Source organism: Lissotriton vulgaris, chromosome 9 (assembly GCF_964263255.1).
Source record: "Lissotriton vulgaris chromosome 9, aLisVul1.2, whole genome shotgun sequence".
NCBI lineage: Eukaryota > Metazoa > Chordata > Amphibia > Caudata > Salamandridae > Lissotriton > Lissotriton vulgaris.
This window is the reverse complement of record NC_141697.1, coordinates 30,153,173-30,172,002: the sequence shown is the minus strand read 5'-3', so window position 1 is coordinate 30,172,002 and position 18,830 is coordinate 30,153,173. Positions and strand designations below refer to the sequence as shown.

Here is an 18,830-nt window from a genome sequence, read left to right as displayed (position 1 = left end):
TAAGTATCCATAAAACAGAACTGCCCTGCCGGGGAGGAGAGTGGGTGCATGTGAATCTATGAAAGATACCAATACTGGATAACCGTAGTTACAGGTAAGTAACTTGTTTTCTTATCCAGTATTGGGGTATCTTTCATAGATTCACATGCCTGAACTAGAGTAGCAAGCAGTGACATCATATCTGTCGTTAGAGGAAGGTGGGAGACAAAATAAATCGTATACACCCCCACACAACCTGGAAAGTTATAGAGCACAAACTAGTTTACATAACATATGCATCAAAAAACCTTCATAAAGTACATTACAGAATAGGACAGCATTTGAAGAGATTAAAACATCATAATGAAATACATATGCTTAAAACAGTCAAAAGAAGAATAAGATACTATAAAGAGTCACACCTTAGTGAAGAAGATGCTACAGCACCACTTCCCCAACTGCGGTATCATCCTGAGTTGCCGACTGCAGACAGTAGTGCTTCGTAAAAGTGTGCACACCTTTCCACGTAGCAGCTCGGTAAATGTTCTCCAGCGTCACTCCAGCGAAAAGGGCTGTCGACGCTGGCATTGTTCTGGTGGAATGCGCTTTAACCTTTCTTGTTAAAGGTTTGTTAGCTTTATCACGACAGAAGAGAATCGTAGATTACAACCATCTAGCTATAGTTGCCTTTGTTACAGCCTGACCCAAGGTGGCTTGACCATAAGCAACAAAAAGCTGATTAGATTTGCGTATGTCCTTTGTTTTTTGAAGATAAAACTTCAGACAACGTTTCACATCTAGGGAATGTAAAACCTTCTCTGCCGAGTTTTAGGATCCAGGAAAAAAGTCTTGAGCTTGACAGGTTGATTGATGTAGAATTGGGTCAGCACCTTTAGGATGAATCTTGGGTTGGTTCTAAGCGTCACAAAGTCTCTAGAGAATTGTAAGAAAGACTGTGCAATCGTGAAGGCCTGTATCTCACTGACTCTGCGGGCTGAGGTGAGAGCCAGTAAGATAGCCACTTTCCAAATTCAAAACTTTAGCTCCGCCTTGTGAATAGGTTCAAAGGGCCTTTTTAGAAGTTGGGACAGAACAATATTGAGATTCCACTCAGGAGGAGGAGGCCGAACTGGAGGAAAAGCTCGGAATAGCCCTTTAAGGTATTGTTTGATCAAAGATGATGAACATAAAGATTGTTTGTTGGAAGTCTTTCCGAATCTGGATATTGCCGCCAGATGTACCTTAATGGACGAGAAAACCCGACCTGCCCTAGCTAAGGACAGCAGATAAGGAAGGAAGGATGTCCTCAGGTGGAGCTTGGAGTGGATGAACATTATTTTCTCCACACCAGGAACAGAATCGTTTCCACTTAAAACGATATGTCTTGATGGTACTTTGCGCACAGGCCTGTGATAAGATCGCCCTGCAGTCTGAGGAGATGTTAAGATCCTTGAACTCTAAGAAGTCAGGAGCCAGGCGTGCAAGTGCAGTGACCGATGATCCGGGTGTCAGATCTTGCCCCCCTCTCTTGTTAACATTGACACAGTTGGCTTGAGACGAAATGGAAGCTGCTGAGAGAGTAGAAGGAGTTCCTGAAACCAATACTGCCTTGGCCAACGGGGAGCAATGAGGATGAGAGTGCAATGCTCCCTCTTCATCTTTTGTAGTACTTTCGGAATGAGCGGGATCGGAGGATAAGAGTATGCAAATATCCCAGACCATCTCATCAAAAGGGCATTTCCCCTTGATCCCTGTTGAGGAAACCTGCTGGCATAAAATAGGCATTTGCTGTTCTGTTGCGTGGCAAACAGATCCAGTGTTGTTGTTCCCCATGTTTGAAAGATCTTCTCCACTTGATGTTGCTCGAGTTCCCATTCGTGACAGCCTGTGAAAGCCCTGCTGAGGTTGTCGGCTAGAGAGTTCTGGACACCTTGTACATGCTCTGCTCTGAGGGATATGCCGTGGAGTATGGCCCATTCCCACATTTCTTGAGCTTCCAGCGACAGGGTGAGAGATTTCGTTCCCCCTTGTTTGTTTATATAATACATGCTGGTGGTATTGTCCGTGCGCACCAGCACTGATGAATTCGCAATCCTTGGAAGGAAGGCTTGTAGGGATAGGAAAATGGCTCTCAGCTCCAGGCTGTTGATGTGCTTCTGCCGGTACTGATGAGACCACCGCCCTTGAATCTGAAGGTCCTGGAGGTGACCTCCCCAACCTTCCATGGAAGCGTCTGTTGTCATGATGAACTCTGGTATGTGGTGGAGAAATGTGAGGCCCGGCGACAAATTGTGCGCCTTCGACCACCAAAGAAGGGCTTGCTTCATCTTGGATGTTACTTTGATGCGGTTGTTGAACGATCCGTCGACTTGCCTTCACTGTCGAAGTAATTCCTCCTGCAGCGGCCTCATTCTGAGTCTCGCCATAGGGATGAGGCTGATTGCAGACGAGCACATCCCTAGAAGGGAAGCAAATGTTCGAACCGAAAGTGACCTTCTTGCAAATATTTGTTTTGCCAGCTTTAGCAGTTTGTTTTGCCGCTCCTGAGTCAAGAACGCTTTGCACTGACATGTGTCCAGCACCGCTCCCAGAAAGGTCAACTGTTGGCGAGGTTGAAGCTGAGATTTTTTCGAATTGAGGGTCAGTCCCAGATTTGAGAATAGGGAGAGGGAATTCTTGACCGCCTCATTGTGGAATTTCTTGATGGTCCTTTTAGTAGCCAGTCGTCGAGGTATGGGAAAACTTGTATTCCCTGTGACCTCAGCATGGCCGTCACCGGGGCTAAACATTTGGTAAAAATTCTTGGCGCCGATTTCAGGACGAATGGAAGCACTTTGAATTGAAAGTGGACGCCAGCCACTGCAAACCTTAGGTACTTGAGGTGTTTTGGGTGAATAGGGATGTGGAAGTAGGCGTCTTCCAGATCCAGAGAAGCCATAAAGTCCCCTTTGTTGAGACAATGCAGAATGTCTGTTAGCGTTACCATGCGAAAACTCTGTTTCTTTAGATATTTGTTGAGTTTGCGCAGATCTAATATTGGACGCCACTCTCCTGAATTTTTCTCTACGAGGAAAAAGCAAGAATAAAATCCTTTCCCTTTCTGAGAGGCAGGAACTCTTTAAGGCCTCTTTGAATAGTAAGTGAAGATGAGGGGGACCCCTGGGCGGCGCTGTTGGTGGTTTCTGTAAAAACTCCAGAGTGTGTCCATTCTTGACAAGTTCTAGGACCCACTGATCCGAAGTTATTTTCCGCCACTGTCGGTAAAAGGCGGAAATTTCGGCGCCCACGGGAAGGGGAGGATGAATGACTGGCGTCCGGCAAAGCTCATTGGCGCTTGATGGAATCGCTCCCTTGATTGTTTGAGCGCCGTTTCCCTCCCTGACGAGAGAAACTACCAGAGGCAGGTTGTCTGTAGGATGATTGATAGTACGGTTGTTTGTACTGGGACTGGTACTGTCGATTTTGCTGGTTGGAATAATTTCCTCTGGAAGAGTAACCACGGCCTCTTGCTCCTCTAAAGGACCCGCTCTTGTATTGTACGGTACCTAGTGATTTAGCAATATTCGTATCCGTTTTTATTGCTAGTAAAACGTCATCAATGTGTTTTCCAAAAAGTGAATCCCCATCATACGCCATGTCCAAGATCTTCGTTTGTACCTCAGGTCTGAAGGTGGTAGCCTTGAGCCAACATTGGCGTCTAAGGACTGCTGCTCCCGCTAATTGCCTAAAGTTGGTGTTCGAAATAACAAGGGCACAATCAATGATTTCCGAAGCCGCCCTTTCACCCACGATTCTGCGTACCTCCTATTGACGATCCTCAGGGATCAGATCAAGGAACTCAGACAGATCTGACCACATCTGTCTATCATAACGGGCCAGAATTGCTAGCGAATTAGCTGCCTTAATGGAGGCTGCTGCATTTGCAGAGAACTTCTTCACTATTGCAACCAGTTTCCTGCCTTACTTGTCAAGTGGCGTCGAAATAGGAGTTGAAGGGTTCTTGGACCTCTGTTGTGCTGCCTGAGATATGACAGAGTCCGGTCGAGGGTGTCCTATTAAGTAAGATGGAGTATCAGGTGGAGCTCGATACTTCTTCTCAATTCTTGGAAGGACTTCTGGAATGGAAGCAGGCGGTTTCATGATGTTGAGGCCCTCTTTCCATATGTAATCAATAATAGGGATAGCTCTGGTGACTCTGTGATACCCCTCATTAAAGTCATGCAAAAAGCAGTCAGACTGCTCAACTGTGACAGACAATTCAAATCTATTAGCCGCACAGTGCATAATATGAAATCCGCCGAAATCCTCAGGCGGAGAATCTGACAGGCGTGGAACAGGCGGTGAAGGCATGGGAATGACAATCATCCCACGGATCCGTAGGTGTATGATCCAGCAACTCTCCCTCTTCCCTGCCCTCATCCTCATCATGAGAAGAGGCATCCGAGTCAACTTGGGGTGTAGGGCCAGTGTCCTGCCTTGGTGACAATGACGCATGCGGCGAAGGAGGCCTTGGCATGTCAACTGGGACAGTCGGCACAGAAGGTGCAACTGGAGCTGGAGGAAATCTCTGGCGATAGTCTGCCAGCATAGCTTGTAAGTCTTGAATTAAAGTAGGTGGTAGATGTAAATGTAAATGTAGATGACTTGTGTCCTCTGAACGAGGGGGTCTGGTATGGGGCGAATGATATGGCATTGACAAATCTTCATTCGCATAATGCTCCTGCTCATCGTACTCATCCTCCTCCTGATACTCTATATTCAATTGTGAAGGGTGACGGGCAACCCCAAAAGGTCCATTATCCTCTTCACCGTCATCCGAATCTTCGTCCACATATGTCTCCAAAAGATGTGATGGTAAGAGTGGAGAAATGTGAGAGTAGTCTCTCTGATAAGTTTTCATCTGAAAATGGGTATTGCAAATGCTACTTACCAGTATGCATCTGTTCTTGGCATGTAGGGCTGCTGACATTCATATCTGTGCATAGATCGCCGCCTAGTGTTGGGTCCGGATGATTGCACATTGTTGTCCTGGAAGAGTCTTCGAAGTATCACGAGATAGGTGGCTCCTTCCCTGGACTACAGTGCGCATGGGCATCGACTCCATCCCCAGATTGTTTTTAGCCATTGTGGCCAAGATGGAGTGAAACTCAGTGAATGATGACCATGCTAAGATATATGTGAATACTGCAGCTGCTACAGGCGCCGGGGAGGAAGGCGGGCGATATGAATGTCAGCAGCCCTACATGCCAAGAACAGATGCATACTGGTAAGTAGCATTTGCAGTTCGAGGCATGTGGGCTGCTGAATTCATATCTGTGCATAGAATACATAGCAGTCCCTCCATTAGCGGCGGCCGCCCGTGCCAGCTGCAGCAGTTTGGAAAAGTGTCTTGAGAACAGCCTGCCCTACAGCTGCCTGCTGTTTGGAGTGCACGTCTACACAGTAATGCTTAGTAAATGTATGTGTGGTAGACCATGTGGCTGCTCTACATATGTCCTCTAAGGGAATGTTTCCAAGGAAAGCCATAGAGGCCCCCAACTTTCTGGTGGAGTGGGCTTTTGGTGGAATTGTAAGAGTGCCTTTTGCCTTTGCATAGCAGATTTGAATACATTTCACGATCCACCTAGCAATACCAGCCTTGGAAATAGGGTTACCTTTGTGATGTGGCGCAAAGGCAACAAAAAGCTGCTTAGTCTTTCTAAAATCCTTGGTCCTATCAACGTAATACATTAGGGCCCGTTTAACGTCAAGGGTGTGGAGCATCCGCTCCACCAGTGACTCTGGATTTTGAAAGAATACCGGCAACTCAATGGTTTGGTTGATGTGGAACTGAGACACAACCTTGGGTAGAAATTTAGGGTTAGTGCGGAGCACTACCCTGTTTGAATGAACTTGGAAGAAAGGCTCTTGGATTGTGAGGGCCTGCAGTTCACTAACCCTCCGTAGCGATGTAATTGCTACTAGGAAAGCCACTTTCCATGTCAAGAACTGAATCACGCAAGAATGCAGTGGCTCAAAGGGAGGACCCATCAGTCTTGTAAGAACCACATTGAGGTTCCATTCAGGAGCTGGTGGAGTCCGTGGCGGAATGACTCTTGAGGCCTTCCAGAAATGCCTTGATGGCAGGCACTTTGAAAAGTGAAAGGTGCTGTCTATTTTGTAGGTATGCGGCCATCGCAGACAGGTGAATGCGAATGGAAGTATATGCCAGATTACACTTGTATAGATGGAACAGGTAACAGATGATGTTCTGAATAGAAGCATCTAGTGGATCAATGTTGTGGTTTGCGCAATAGATGACAAACCGTTTCCATTTTGCCGCGTAACATGCTCTAGTAGTGGGCTTTCTAGCCTCCCGAATGATGTCCATGAAATTGGGAGGATGGTTGAGGTAGCCAAACTCTAGGACTTCAGGAGCCAGATCGCCAGGTTGAGCTGTTGCGGATCTGGGTGCTGAATGTCGCCATGGCTCTGCGTCAAAAGGCTGGGTGTGAGACGAAGCCTTTGATGCGGTACCACGGAAAGTTCCAGAAACGTGGTGTACCATGGTTGGCGAGCCCACGTTGGAGCAACTAGGATGAGAGTCATTGAGTGCTGCCTGAGCTTGCGCGCCACCAGAGGTATCAGAGGTGCTGGGGGAAAAGCGTACGCAAATCTGCCTGACCAGTTCATCCATATCGCATTGCCCTGCGATTGCGGGTGTGGGAACCTGGCGGCGAAGCTTTGGCATTTTGCGTTCTCCTTTGTGGCGAACAGGTCGATCTCTGGATGACCCCACCTTTGGAAGTACGGTTGGAGTACTGATGGATGTATCTCCCACTCGTGCATTTGGTGGCTGTGCCTGCTTTGCAGGTCCGCCATCTGATTGTCCTTGCCTGGGAGATGTTCTGCCATGAGGAAAATGTTCCTCTGAATGGCCTACTTCCACATGCTCTGAGCCAGATGAGACAGCTGCGGAGAGAGTGTGCCCCCCTTTCTGAATGTAGTACATGGACGTCATGTTGTCCGTCCGGATCAACACGACCTTGTTGCACAGATGTACTTTGAATGCCTTTAAGGCCATGAAGATCGCCATCAGTTCCAGTACATTGATGTGCATCTTCCTTTGCTGTAGTGTCCATAGGCCCTGCACCGTGTATTGGAGTACATGCGCTCCCCATCCCTGGAGAGAAGCGTCCGTTGTCAGGATGATCTGCGGCACAGGCTCTTGAAACGGTCGGCCCTTGCAAAGGTTTCGTGGATTCCACCAATGCAGAGAGTTGTATGCCCGACCGCTCACCAACACTAGGTCTTTCAACTGCCCGTGAGCCCGAGTCCACTGACGTGCTAAGCACTCCTGAAGCGGACGCATATGTAGTCTCGTGTGCGGGACTATGGAGATGCAGGAGGCCATCATGCCTATCAACTGCATGAACACTCTTGCTGGAAGCGAGTGTTGAGGTCTGAATCTTTGAATCAGCGACTGAATGCTGTTGACTCTCACTGCCGTATGTGGGCGGGCTGGAGATGTGATTTTGGATAATTCAGTGAGAACCCCAGATCGTGCAGAAGGTGAATGGTGTGGGACACGTGGTTGGCGCATTGCTGGGCCGACTTCGCCTGAATGAGCCAGTCGTCCAGATAGGGGTAGACGTGGATGTTTTGACGTCTCAGATGAGCCGCCACCGTCGCTAGGCACTTTGGGAAGACCCTGGGCGCTGTGGTGACCCCAAAAGGCAAAACCTTGAACTGGTAGTGCTGGTTTTGAATGGTGAACCTGAGGTACTTTCTGTGTGAAGAATGCAGTGGAATGTGAAAGTACGCATCCTTGAGGTCCAGAGTTGCCAGGAAGTCCCCTTGCCGAAGCAGTGGGAGAACCTGCAGCAGCGTGAGCATATAGAAATGTTCTGACAGAATGTAAAAGTTGAGAGGTCTGAGGTCTAGGATGGGCCTGAGGGATCCGTCCTTCTTTGGAATCAGAAAGTACAGGCAGTAAACTCCTGTACCTCTTTCCTGCGGGGGCACGAGCTCTATTGCTCCTTTTTGCAGCATGACGTTGACTTCCTGCTGCAACAAGTGCAAGTGCTCGCCGGACATAGGACGGCTCTTTGGGGGTATGTTGGGTGGAGTGGACGTGAGCTCCAGACAATAACCATATTGGATAAGAGATCTGACCCACCTGTCCGTGGTGATGGACTTCTGTGAGAAGTTGGCCCGATATGCAACGTTCGCTATTCTAGCGACCGCTATGTATCGTTCCAACGACCCTTATGGTGTTTGGTTGTAAGTCAACCTATAGACCAGCTATCCTAGTAGCGTGGATACGAGCAGTCTAAGGCTAAAGACTCGAGAGGGCGTGTTAAGCCAGCTGTTTACCACACATGTACCCCTTGAACACCCAGTGAAAGGACACCACACAAGTGTTATGAAAATAAACAGTATATTTATTAAGAATCACAACAGCCCTGTATTCTTTATGAGGACAGGGTACTAAGCACAAACCAAATCTCTTAGGAAAATACTTCAAGTGCACAATTAAAACAAGTGTCCAAGGACACGGAAAGTTTAAGGTCTCGGGCGGACCCGATAAGGCAAGTCGGAAGCGAGGGACTCGGGACCCTAGAGTAAAGAGGCTATGCAGGCACCGAAATGCCGAGTTACCTAGCCACGAGGGCTGCGGCTGCACAAGTCTTACAGGCGTCGGGGTCTTCGCTGACGAGCCAGGAGCCGGAAGAAAAGGAGTTGCTGGCCGGCGACCAGTGATGAATAGTTCGTAGAGATCCAAGCCTGGATCAGAGATTGTTAATACCTGAAAGCAGAGGGGACCAAGTTCGTACTACTAGCCAGTAGTCAGAGGGTACCAGGATGGCACCGGTTGGCCGTCACCTCGACCAGGTGAGTGGGCGACGCTAGGCTCTGCAGTCTCACAGACCAGGAGGCGTTGTCGGCGACCACGGTGGAGGTGCGAGCTGTCCCACGAAGGATGATGCTGTCGGCGTCGCTGGGCCCAGGATGGGGCAACAAGCCTTGGCAGATCTCAGGGCCACGTGGTGGGCCTAAGATGGTGTCTTGAGTGGACCAGGAGGGTCCGGGGTGCTTCTCGCAAAGATGGAAGCAAGGGCCAGTCTGGAGCAACCAGACCAGCAGTGTTGATTGTCGGATGTCGTCACAGAAGGGCACAAGCCAGCGGCTAGTGACCAGACAACGTGCTGAGCAGCGAGCAGAAGGGCCCCACGCAGATCGTGGAGATGCTGGGAGACTGCACTTCGGTGCTGGAGCGGCTCAGGGTCGGGGCTTTTCGGACCCCAGAGCACTCACCAGAGAGTTACCTCGATGGTCGTGCTGGTTTAAGAGCGTGCAGGTTCTGATGATGGCCGGTCCCTCGAGGTCTCGTCGCACCCACAGATCACAGCTGAGCTGATGACGTGGGTAGAGGTCAGAGGTGCCAGGGAAGCCGGTTCTCGTCGAGCTGGGCCGTCGGATTCCTTGAGGAAGGACTTACAGCAAACCGCAGAGTTCTTAGATGGTGCCCGCTGATGCAGGGTGACTACTCCTTAGTCACAAGGGAGAAATCTTGAGAAGAGTCTTAAAGTCCTTTCGTAGAAAGTATTCTTGATTCAAAGATGATCTAATTTGGAAGGGTCCCCGCTCCGGCCTTTATTCTAAAGAAAGGGGTGGGTACATGACTAGGTCCTGCCCTAAGGGTGGGACCAGGAAGGGAGGTAGTTACACCCCTCTCCCCTGCCGGACTTTCCCCAGGCCAGGGCTGGCGCCCCTGGAACTGGTTCTGACCGGCAGATGCGTAGTGAGCACCGGGGTGCCACTTCGCAGTCACCTTCTCGCAAAAGCCCTACCTACCCAGAATACACAAACCCTGTCTGGGACGGTGCGAACACCGCCCTTGGCAGGAAACCCTTTGTCCAAGCTCTCCTCGCTGGAAGGACTCCCAGCAGCAGGAGGTCAGACTCGTGTCTGTGGTGGCAGCACCCATTTTGTGGAGCTGAGGCTTTTAGTTAACTTTAACCGGGGTTCACAGTTACGTACATGTCGTGTCCCTCTAGAAGGGCGGAATGCTAACCTCGCCGCCAGCGTTGGGGAGAGGGCAGCATCCCGATTCGTATGACACCTTACTCGACATGTCTTGATAACGCGACACCGAAGTTACCGATGTGGTACGCGTTATCATGGAACAGCCATTGGGTCTTGGGTCCGCAAGCTGCAACCGGGCTCGGCTCGGGCCAGAGCCTAGTTCACACGAGCCCATGCACTCTGCCTTCAGGATCGTCAAGGCCTGCCATAGGAGTGACTGATAGGAACTCGAGTGTCCATTGTATGGTTAGATATAGGGCTACTATATCTAAAGCAAAGTGTGATTACACGACTTCGCCCCAGCTGTCATGCAGCCAGTTGTGTCAAATTTAGGAGGCCAGCCAGGGGTGGCATAATACATGCTGCAGCCCCTGGCGGCCCTGGGTACACCTATGCCCTGAGTTACAGGGTCTGATAAGGTGGCCCAGTACCAATTGGTAAATGCACCTAGGGTACATATCGTAATTTAGAAAGAGAACAGCCAGGCCGTGGGTCTGATTAGCAGGCCCACAGCCAGAGAAAGTCGTAAACCAGTGAAACAAAAGCAAAAAATCTGGGTGATCATAGGATTGCAGACCCTACTCTCCTACATGACCCCCCCCCAAACGTCGGAACAATACGCTAACCTTGACCAGGTGAGTCTTCTTGTTCTAAGTGGAAATATCTGGAGAGCCCATCGGCATTGCCATGATCAGTACCAGGTCTATGTTCCACTGTGAAGTCCATCCCCTGTAGGGAAATGGACCACCTTAGCAGTTTGGGGTTTTCACCCTTCATCTGATTTAGCCACAAGAGGGGCTTATGGTCGGTCTGAATCTTGAAGTGAGTGCCAAACAAGTATGGCCTCAGCTTCTTCAGGGCCCAAACCACAGCAAAGGCCTCCCTCTCAATAGCTGACCAATTCTTCTCTCTAGGGGTCAGCCTTCTGCTTATAAAAGCAATGGGCTGGTCTTGACCATCAAAATTCAGTTGAGAAAGAACAGCTCCCACACCCAACTCAGAAGCATCTGTTTGGACAATGAATGGTTTGGAGTAGTCCGGACTCTTGAGGATAGGCGCCGTGCACATGGCCTGCTTTAGGTCATCGAATGCTTTTTGACAGCTCGCTGTCCACTGAACCTTTTTTGGCATTTTCTTGCTTGTCAGTTCGTTTAATGGTGTCACGATGGAACCATAGTTCCTGACAAACTTCCTATAGTAACCAGTCAGGCCCAAGAAAGCTCGAACCTGAGTCTGGGTGGTTGGAGGAGCCCAGTCCCTGATTGACTGTATCTTGCTCTCCAGTGGCTGAACCTGGCCTCCACCTACAAGGTGGCCCAGGTATACAACCTGTGTCTGCCCTATCTGGCACTTGGTGGCCTTGATAGTGAGGCCTGCTGCTTGCAGCGCCTCTAACGTCTTCCGCAGGTGGACCAGGTGATCCTCCCAGGTGGAGCTAAAGACAGCAATATCGTCAAGATACGCCGCACAGAAGTCATCCAGCCCAGTAAGGACTTGATTCACCAACCTTTGGAAGGTGGCAGGTGCATTTTTCAGACCAAAGGGCATCACCACGAACTGATAATGCCCACCAGGGGTTGAAAATGCGGTTTTAGGCTTGGCGTCCTCAGCTAACCTGATTTGCCAATACCCAGCTGTCAGGTCAAACGTACTTAAGTAGTTGGCCGAAGCCAGCCTATCAATAAGCTCGTCTGCCCTTGGTATTGGGTGGGCGTCAGTCTTAGTGACTGCATTGAGACCCCTGTAGTCTACGCAGAACCTCATCTCTCTCTTACCACCCTGGGTGTGAGGTTTCGGCACTAGAACTACGGGACTAGCCCAGGGGCTGTCCGAGGGTTCAATGACTCCCAGCTCCAACATTTTCTGCACTTCACTCTTGATGCAGTCTCTAACGTGATCAGGCTGCCGGTAGATTTTACTCTTAACGGGCAAGCTGTCACCAGTGTCAACCTCATGGGTGCACCAATCGGTCTGGCTGGGTGTTAGAGAAAACATATGTCGGAACGACTGAAGAACCTGTTTACAGTCGCTCTGTTGACGTTCGGAGAGGCTGCCACAAAAGACAACACCATCTACCGATCCATCGTCAGGATTCTGAGTGAGCAGGTCGGGGAGAGGGTCACTCTCTTCTTCCTGTCCCTCATCTAGGGCCATGAGCAAACTCATGTCCTTCCTGTCGACATATGCCTTGAGCCTGTTGACATGAAGCACCCTGTGGGGGCTCCAGGGAGTTCCCAGGTCGACCAGGTAGGTGACCTCTCCCTTTTTCTCCAGGATGGTGTAGGGCCCGGACCATTTGTCCTTGAGTGCTGCTGGGGCCACTGGCTCCAACACCCACACCTTCTGTCCGGGCTGGTAAACAGTCAAGACAGCCTTTTGGTCATGCCAAGCTTTCTGGAGTTCTTGGCTGGCCTTAAGGTTTTCAGATGCCTTCTCCATGTATTCAGCCATCCGCGAGCGGAGGCCAAGCACATAGTCCACTATGTTGGCTGCAGGCTTTTTGAGAGGTCTCGCCCATCCTTCCTTCACCAAACACAGGGGTCCTCTTACAGGATGCCCGTACAAAAGTTCAAAAGGGCTGTAGCCAACCCCCTTCTGTGGGACTTCTCTGTAGGCGAACAAGAGGCAGGGGATCAGGACGTCCCATCTACGCCGAAGCTTTTCAGGTAGTCCATGAATCATCCCTTTAAGGGTCCTGTTGAATCTCTCAACAAGCCCATTGCATTGTGGATGATAGGGTGTAGTGAACTTGTAGTTGACACCACATTCCTTCCACATAGCAGTTAAGTAGCTCGACATAAAGTTTGCACCTCTGTCGGAGACGACCTCCTTAGGGAAGCCCACTCTGGAGAATACTCCAACTAGGGCTCTTGCCACAACAGGTGCTGTAGTGGTCCTAAGGGGAATAGCTTCAGGATACCTGGTGGCATGATCCACTACCACCAGTATAAACTTGTGCCCTGATGCTGTTGGTGGTTCCATGGGACCGACGATGTCGATCCCCACCCGTTCAAAGGGCACCCCCACCACAGGCATTGGTATAAGGGGGGCCTTTGTTGTGCCACCTGACTTACCACTGGCTTGGCAAGTGACACAGGAGCGGCAAAACTCCTTGGTATCTTCGTTCATGTGAGGCCAGTGAAAGTGTGAGACAAGCCTGTCCCACGTTTTCGTCTGGCCTAAGTGACCTGCTAAGGGAATCTCGTGGGCCAAGGTAAGTAGGAAACCACGCTGAGACAAGGGTACAACCAGCCTCCTGGTCATGCCAGGCTTGGGGTCTCTTGGCTCAGTGTACAGGAGTCCATCTTCCCAGTATACCTTGTGGGTACCTGTGGCGTTCCCAGCAGCCTCAGCAGCAGCCTGCTGTCTGAGGGGTTCAAGAGAAGGGCAGTCTAACTGGTCCTTCCCCAGGTCTTCCCTTGAGGGTCCCCCTGAACCCAAGAATTCAACTTGATCAAGTTCGAACTCCCTAGGCTCAGTTTCCCTCAATTCCTGTAGGTCAGCCTCCTCTGAGACTTGATCCACGACCTGGGGCAAGGGGGAAGGCGCAGCCTTAACCCTACTGCTCTTTTTCTTGGGAGGTGTCTGGTCCGTTGTTCCAGGATCCAGCACCTGTTCAGTGGGGCATTTCCTGACCTGTGACCTGGTCACAGCGAACACATGTGCTGGCAAACCTAACATTTCCATGTGAGTCCGGTGCTCCACTTCTGACCATTGTGATGACTCCAAATCATTGCCCAACAAACAATCCACTGGGAGGTCTGGACTAACTACAACCTTCTTTTGGCCAGTTACCCCTCCCCAGGAGAAAGCTACAATTGCCATACTGTGATTGGTAGTGACATTGCTTGCATTGGTCACCAGGAATTCTGTACCTGGCATGATCTGTCCAGGGTCCACAAAGTTAGGCGTCACCATGGTGACGCTGGCACAAGTGTCCCTATAGGCCTGAGCCATCTTTCCATTTATGAAAGGCGTCTGTCTGTATTTGCCCAAGGTATTGGGACTTATGTCAGGGGACACGTCCGCGTCCCCTGTACTGACAAGGACAGCCTGAGTGAGTGTGCCAACTAAGTTGTCACGCCCCTCAGAACCCAGGGTTAACCCTACTAAACCCTTGGGAGGCGCACTACCACTGCTGACTGTACTAGGGGGCACAGGTGCCTTAGGGGCTGCAGTGGCAGGAGTCTGCCCTCCTCCTTTCTTGGTGCACTCACTAAACCAGTGAGATTTACTTTTACAGTACTGGCACCATCTTTTGGATTGGCCTTCTTTCTTCTTTTGGGGGGCCTGACCCCCACCCTCTTTGGGTTGTTGGGGACCTGTCGAAGACTTCTGGTCATTTTGTTCCCCCTTAGAATCTTTACCCTTCTGGTCTGCTTTCTTCTGACCACCTTGATTCTGGCCCTGGTTCTGTTTAACTCTCGTACGAACCCATCTGTCTGCCTTCTTTCCCAATTCTTAGGGAGAGGTCAGATCCGAGTCGACAAGATGCTGATGCAACAACTGGTTCTGACAATTGTTTAAAATTTGTTCTCTCATCATCAAATTATACAATCCTTTGTAATCAGTAACCTTACTGCCCAGCAACCAGCCCTCAAAAGCCTTAGTGGCACAATCGACAAAGTCAGACCAATCTTGAGACTGCGTTTTCTGGGTATCCCTGAACAGCACCCTGTACTGCTCAGTGGTTAGGCCGAACCCTTCAACGAGTGTATTTTTCAAGACTTGGTAATCGTTCGCATCCTCCACCCTTGTGGTGAGGAGCTTGTCTCTTCCTTTACCTTCAAAGGAGAGCCACAAGATAGCTGCCCACTGACTCTGGGGAACACCTTGCACCGTGCAGGCCCTCTCCAAAGCAGTAATCCATTTGTGGATGTCGTCCCCTTGTTTAAAGGGGGGCACTATCTTCCCAAGGTGTTTCGTATCGAAACTCTTTTCCCTATTGCTAGGTATATTGCTGCCACCAGTGGGGACTACCCCACTTAATTGTTGCTCTCTCGCAAAGGCAAGCCTTTCTTTGGCCAGGGCAAGTTCTTCCCTTTCGATCCTCAGATTAGCTGCCCTTTCCTTAGCTTCGTACACTCTCCGCTGAGGGGACGTCATCCCTCTTTGCGAAGAGTTGCGAGAGCCATTGGTTTGAAGGGATCTGCCAGAGTCTCTTGACAGAGATCGGGCTCGTCCATTCCCAATGTTAAGCTGACCTGATAGTGGCCCCAGGGGTCCCCCAGTACCGCTATCATGTTTGCTTAAGTTGGACCTGCTTAGTCTGACGACTTCTACCTGTCCCTTATCTGCCTCATCCCCAGAGGGATCCTCATCCTCATCATCCTCCACATCTTCGTTCTCAGTTGCGAGGTGGATGAGGTCAGGATCGTCTCTGGTTCCCTCGAGGGGAGGCATGTCTCCTTCTGGATTAGAAGAGCTAAGACGGGTCTCAGCTTTTCTGGCATCATAAGTCTCCAAGAGACCAATCAGAAAGGACGTGGTGGGGTTAGACCCCTGCTTGATCTTCCGGGAGTGACACACCTGTCTTAACTCCTTGAAGCTCAGCACAGTATATCTTGAAGGGATGACCTGTGGAGGGTCAACTGACACAAGGGGAGACTCAGAGTTTCCTCCTTTGTCCGACATACTGTTTCTAGTGTGGTGTAAGTGATGCACCTACCTACACTACGTGTTTACCTACTGTTCCCTTGCTAAGAGTTGCAGCCAAGGTGTGCTAAGCCTTGAGGAGCTGCAACAGCTGGTTCAGTAGAACTCAGAGTATTCTAAGCTTTGGTTATATGTACTAACAGTACTTATGCGATCTTTCAACAAGATATTCTTAGGATACGTGTGGTAAAACAACAGCAAGCTCAAATCCCAACCGCTGCTCACCAATGTGAGAAGTTGGCCCGATATGCAACGTTCGCTATTCTAGCGACCGCTATGTATCGTTCCAACGACCCTTATGGTGTTTGGTTGTAAGTCAACCTATAGACCAGCTATCCTAGTAGCGTGGATACGAGCAGTCTAAGGCTAAAGACTCGAGAGGGCGTGTTAAGCCAGCTGTTTACCACACATGTACCCCTTGAACACCCAGTGAAAGGACACCACACAAGTGTTATGAAAATAAACAGTATATTTATTAAGAATCACAACAGCCCTGTATTCTTTATGAGGACAGGGTACTAAGCACAAACCAAATCTCTTAGGAAAATACTTCAAGTGCACAATTAAAACAAGTGTCCAAGGACACGGAAAGTTTAAGGTCTCGGGCGGACCCGATAAGGCAAGTCGGAAGCGAGGGACTCGGGACCCTAGAGTAAAGAGGCTATGCAGGCACCGAAATGCCGAGTTACCTAGCCATGAGGGCTGCGGCTGCACAGGTCTTACAGGCGTCGGGGTCTTCGCTGACGAGCCAGGAGCCGGAAGAAAAGGAGTTGCTGGCCGGCGACCAGTGATGAATAGTTCGTAGAGATCCAAGCCTGGATCAGAGATTGTTAATACCTGAAAGCAGAGGGGACCAAGTTCGTACTACTAGCCAGTAGTCAGAGGGTACCAGGATGGCACCGGTTGGCCGTCACCTCGACCAGGTGAGTGGGCGACGCTAGGCTCTGCAGTCTCACAGACCAGGAGGCGTTGTCGGCGACCACGGTGGAGGTGCGAGCTGTCCCACGAAGGATGATGCTGTCGGCGTCGCTGGGCCCAGGATGGGGCAACAAGCCTTGGCAGATCTCAGGGCCACGTGGTGGGCCTAAGATGGTGTCTTGAGTGGACCAGGAGGGTCCGGGGTGCTTCTCGCAAAGATGGAAGCAAGGGCCAGTCTGGAGCAACCAGACCAGCAGTGTTGATTGTCGGATGTCGTCACAGAAGGGCACAAGCCAGCGGCTAGTGACCAGACAACGTGCTGAGCAGCGAGCAGAAGGGCCCCACGCAGATCGTGGAGATGCTGGGAGACTGCACTTCGGTGCTGGAGCGGCTCAGGGTCGGGGCTTTTCGGACCCCAGAGCACTCACCAGAGAGTTACCTCGATGGTCGTGCTGGTTTAAGAGCGTGCAGGTTCTGATGATGGCCGGTCCCTCGAGGTCTCGTCGCACCCACAGATCACAGCTGAGCTGATGACGTGGGTAGAGGTCAGAGGTGCCAGGGAAGCCGGTTCTCGTCGAGCTGGGCCGTCGGATTCCTTGAGGAAGGACTTACAGCAAACCGCAGAGTTCTTAGATGGTGCCCGCTGATGCAGGGTGACTACTCCTTAGTCACAAGGGAGAAATCTTGAGAAGAGTCTTGAAGTCCTTTCGTAGAAAGTATTCTTGATTCAAAGATGATCTAATTTGGAAGGGTCCCCGCTCCGGCCTTTATTCTAAAGAAAGGGGTGGGTACATGACTAGGTCCTGCCCTAAGGGTGGGACCAGGAAGGGAGGTAGTTACACCCCTCTCCCCTGCCGGACTTTCCCCAGGCCAGGGCTGGCGCCCCTGGAACTGGTTCTGACCGGCAGATGCGTAGTGAGCACCGGGGTGCCACTTCGCAGTCACCTTCTCGCAAAAGCCCTACCTACCCAGAATACACAAACCCTGTCTGGGACGGTGCGAACACCGCCCTTGGCAGGAAACCCTTTGTCCAAGCTCTCCTCGCTGGAAGGACTCCCAGCAGCAGGAGGTCAGACTCGTGTCTGTGGTGGCAGCACCCATTTTGTGGAGCTGAGGCTTTTAGTTAACTTTAACCGGGGTTCACAGTTACGTACATGTCGTGTCCCTCTAGAAGGGCGGAATGCTAACCTCGCCGCCAGCGTTGGGGAGAGGGCAGCATCCCGATTCGTATGACACCTTACTCGACATGTCTTGATAACGCGACACCGAAGTTACCGATGTGGTACGCGTTATCATGGAACAGCCATTGGGTCTTGGGTCCGCAAGCTGCAACCGGGCTCGGCTCGGGCCAGAGCCTAGTTCACACGAGCCCATGCACTCTGCCTTCAGGATCGTCAAGGCCTGCCATAGGAGTGACTGATAGGAACTCGAGTGTCCATTGTATGGTTAGATATAGGGCTACTATATCTAAAGCAAAGTGTGATTACACGACTTCGCCCCAGCTGTCATGCAGCCAGTTGTGTCAAATTTAGGAGGCCAGCCAGGGGTGGCATAATACATGCTGCAGCCCCTGGCGGCCCTGGGTACACCTATGCCCTGAGTTACAGGGTCTGATAAGGTGGCCCAGTACCAATTGGTAAATGCACCTAGGGTACATATCGTAATTTAGAAAGAGAACAGCCAGGCCGTGGGTCTGATTAGCAGGCCCACAGCCAGAGAAAGTCGTAAACCAGTGAAACAAAAGCAAAAAATCTGGGTGATCATAGGATTGCAGACCCTACTCTCCTACAACTTCCACACGGGCAGGAACTGCTGGAGTCTCCCCCCGACCGGTGTTGCGTGATCGGGGGGCAGTGACAAGGCGTCACTGTTTGTTGGCGGTGGAGGACCTGGAGCAGTTATTACCACGTCCTCTGCCTTTGACGTTGTTGCCACGGTATCCACCCCGGCCCTTGTTGGTATAGGACGGTTGGGTGTTACTCTTATAGAATTGTGCCGACTGGGACAGTTGACCCCTCGAGGTGCATCTATTATTGGAGCGACGAAAGGAACCACCCCGAAACTGCTGGGACTGCAAGGCACCCATAGACTTTGCAGTGTCGGTGTCCTTTTTAGGTTTTGACTGGCCATGCGCTTTGCGCATGTGCCAAAAAACCTCTTGAGTTGTGTGTGTGGGTTTGGGTCGGCCCTCGTCATTCATTGGCTGGCTC

At 50.7% G+C, this 18,830-nt stretch overlaps 1 protein-coding gene across 3 annotated transcripts in view; it reads right to left on the bottom strand.

Annotated features, from left to right (window-relative positions):
- STRN3 (striatin 3) overlaps positions 1-18,830 on the bottom strand; it is a 1,097,014-nt gene that overhangs the window by 715,738 nt on the left and 362,446 nt on the right. The window lies entirely within an intron of this gene.